The 2,937-nt window shown below is 46.0% G+C and overlaps 1 pseudogene across 1 annotated transcript; it reads left to right on the forward strand.

Annotated features, from left to right (window-relative positions):
• The first annotated feature begins 1,242 nt into the window (after positions 1-1,242).
• LOC308168369 (E3 ubiquitin-protein ligase TRIM35-like) lies at positions 1,243-2,647 on the forward strand (annotated as a pseudogene). The gene has a single exon. The product of its transcript is annotated as an E3 ubiquitin-protein ligase TRIM35-like (transcript).
• The last annotated feature ends 290 nt before the right edge of the window (positions 2,648-2,937 follow it).

A 2,937-nucleotide genomic window follows, 5' to 3' on the forward strand; every position in this document is an offset into this window, starting at 1 on the left:
TGTGTACACACCCTTGGTTTTCTATTGGTTAGTGACCATTCACACACACACACACACACACACACACGCACGCACGCAACGCACGCACGCACGCACGCACACACACACACACACACACACACACACACACACACACACACACACACACACACACACGACATAATTCTGCTTGTGACCCTTGAACACAGTGACTCATACCTTGCCTGAAGCTCCACCCTCTTACCTGTTGAGTTAACAGTGGAGAGCAGAAGTGAACCACACAGAAGGCTAACATTCAGCTCTCTGGTGCTGCCGTTCACTAGCAACAACATTACATGTAGGACTCTCTGAAGGACTTTACACTCTTTTACCATCAACATTCAAAACTACCACAAAGGAAGAAGCAACACCGTTGTTAGAAAGTTCATGATTATTATATTTGGTTATCATTTCCACCTTAAGAGCTAAGCTGTGCGTAATATCACCTGCCACCTTAACTGCACAGTGCATTCTGGGCCGCATTGATTCGTTGCAAGCTTCCATCAAGTTTCTCATGTTACAACTCCAATCATTTAGCATCGTTGTGCAGCATTACAGTGTCAATGTGCGTCACTGAATTACTGTAAGTACAATGTTTCACCCAGTATTTAGGTTGTACATATTTGCTGTGTTGATTTGGATACTGCCGTTTTCTGCACTCTATATTAGCACTAGCAATGAGTTTGGCCACGTGCTCTTCAATGAAGCTCGTTTGGCGCAGTTCACGCTGCAGAGATTGATATTTGAGTACTAGTGTCTTAAGTTGGTGTTATAATTCAGATTGTATGGCAAAGGGTACTGTTAAGTAGCCTAATGTGTATGGTTAAGTTACATGTACTTTTGTATTGTAGAATGCATTTTGATATTGTAGATCAGTACTGTATTATTAGTAACAACATGTGTACTGTAATACCTCTTTCTGTTTATTGCAGAACCACACATACACCCCTTGTAGTGTTTGCAATCATCCTACCCATGCCTGAACCCACTAAAGAAACCTGAACACAAAGTCAATCTCCTGTCATGTGTGTCCTGATCGACGCCCCGGGGGCGAATGGAGCATACTCTCATTGAACTATTCACCTTATACAGTCCTTTCCCATAACCTCACTAACAACCGTAAAAAATCTGGATTTGACTTCCTACTGACTTCAACGCAGTGAGTTTTCAGAAGTGAACTTTCACCTCAGAAGCCATTACAGAGGAGACGGAGGTGGTGTGAGAATGGCGTCTAAACCCTCTCTCTCTGAGGAGAATCTCTCCTGTCCTGTGTGCTGTGACGTCTTCAAGGATCCTGTCGTCCTCCTTTGTAGCCACAGCTTCTGTAAAACCTGTCTGCAGGAATTCTGGAAACATAAAGACACTCAGGAATGTCCAATGTGCAGGAGGAAATCATCCATGGATATTCCTCCTTGTAACCTGGTGTTAAAGAACCTGTGTGAGGACTTCTTACAGGAGAGAAGTCAGAGAGCTGCAGCAGGGTCTGAGGTGCTCTGCAGTCTGCACAGTGAGAAACTTAAGCTCTTCTGTCTGGAGGATAAACAGCCCATCTGTTTGGTGTGTCAGACTTCAAAACAGCACAAAAAACATGACTGTTGCCCGGTAGATGAAGCTGTACTGGATCATAAGAGTGAACTCCAGACTGCACTGGAACCCTTAAAGGAGAAGCTGCAGACCTTTCAAGAGGTTAAACTGACTTGTGATGAAACAGCTAAACATCTTGAGAGCCAGGCCCAGCGCACAGAGAGGCAGATGACGGAGGAGTTTGAGAAGCTTCACCAGTTTCTACGAGATGAAGAGAGAGTCAGGATCGCTGCACTGAGGGAGGAAGAGGAGCAGAAGAGTCAGGTGATGAAGAGGAAGATTGAGGGGCTGAGCGGAGAGATATCATCACTTTCAGACACAATCAGAGCCATGGAGGAGGAGCTAAAAGCTGATGACATCACATTCCTGCTGAACTTCAAGGCCTCCATGGACAGAGCCCAGAGCACACTGCCGGATCCAGAGAAGGTTTCAGGAGCGCTGATAGATGTGGCAAAGCACCTGGGCAACCTGCAGTTCAGAGTCTGGGAGAAGATGCAGGGAATAGTGGAATACACTCCTGTGATTCTGGACCCCAACACTGCAGGCCCATGGATCATCCTGTCTGAGGATCTGACCAGTGTGACACCCAGAGAAGAGAGACAGCAGCTTCCTGACAACCCAGAGAGGATTAACCCCTATGCTGTGGTCCTGGGCTCTGAGGGCTTTGACTCAGGGACACACAGCTGGGACGTTGAGGTGGGGGGGAATACACGCTATACCCTGGGTGTGAAGACAGAGTCTGCAGGCAGGAAGGGAGACTCAGGCTATTTTGATGGATCCTGGGTTTTGGGATGGGATGTTTTATACACGTGTTCCAGCTGGTCCCCTCACAGTGAGCCAGATCCCCCAGAGGGTCAGAGTGCAGCTGGACTGGGACAGAGGAGAGCTGTCATTCTCTGACCCTGACACTAACACACACCTACGCACACTCACACACACCTTCACTGAGAAAGTATTTCCATATATCTGGAATGGTTGTAGTGTTCATCCTCTGAGGGTGTTACCAGCGAAGGTATCTGTTTCCATGGTTACTCCCTCTGTCTGAACCAATGATGAGTAGGGATGTAACGATGCATTGCGATGCAGTTAATTATCAATACAAATATGAGACGATTCAAATCTGTGATATTAAAAACGGATTGCGATACTCTTAAACTGACAGCATTTTACATGCGTTGGAATATTACCGTAATTCCTAAACTAAATGTGCTATCGAAATAATTAGAAACACAACACACTGTATTAACAACTGGTCTGGGTTCAGCTCCTCTGACTCTAAACACAACACACTGTATTAACAACTGGTCTGGGTTCAGTTTCTGTGTTCAACCTCCC

The sequence above is a fragment of the Nansenia antarctica genome (genome assembly GCF_963989245.1).
Source record: "Nansenia antarctica genome assembly, chromosome: 12".
NCBI classification, from domain to species: Eukaryota; Metazoa; Chordata; class Actinopteri; order Argentiniformes; family Microstomatidae; genus Nansenia; species Nansenia antarctica.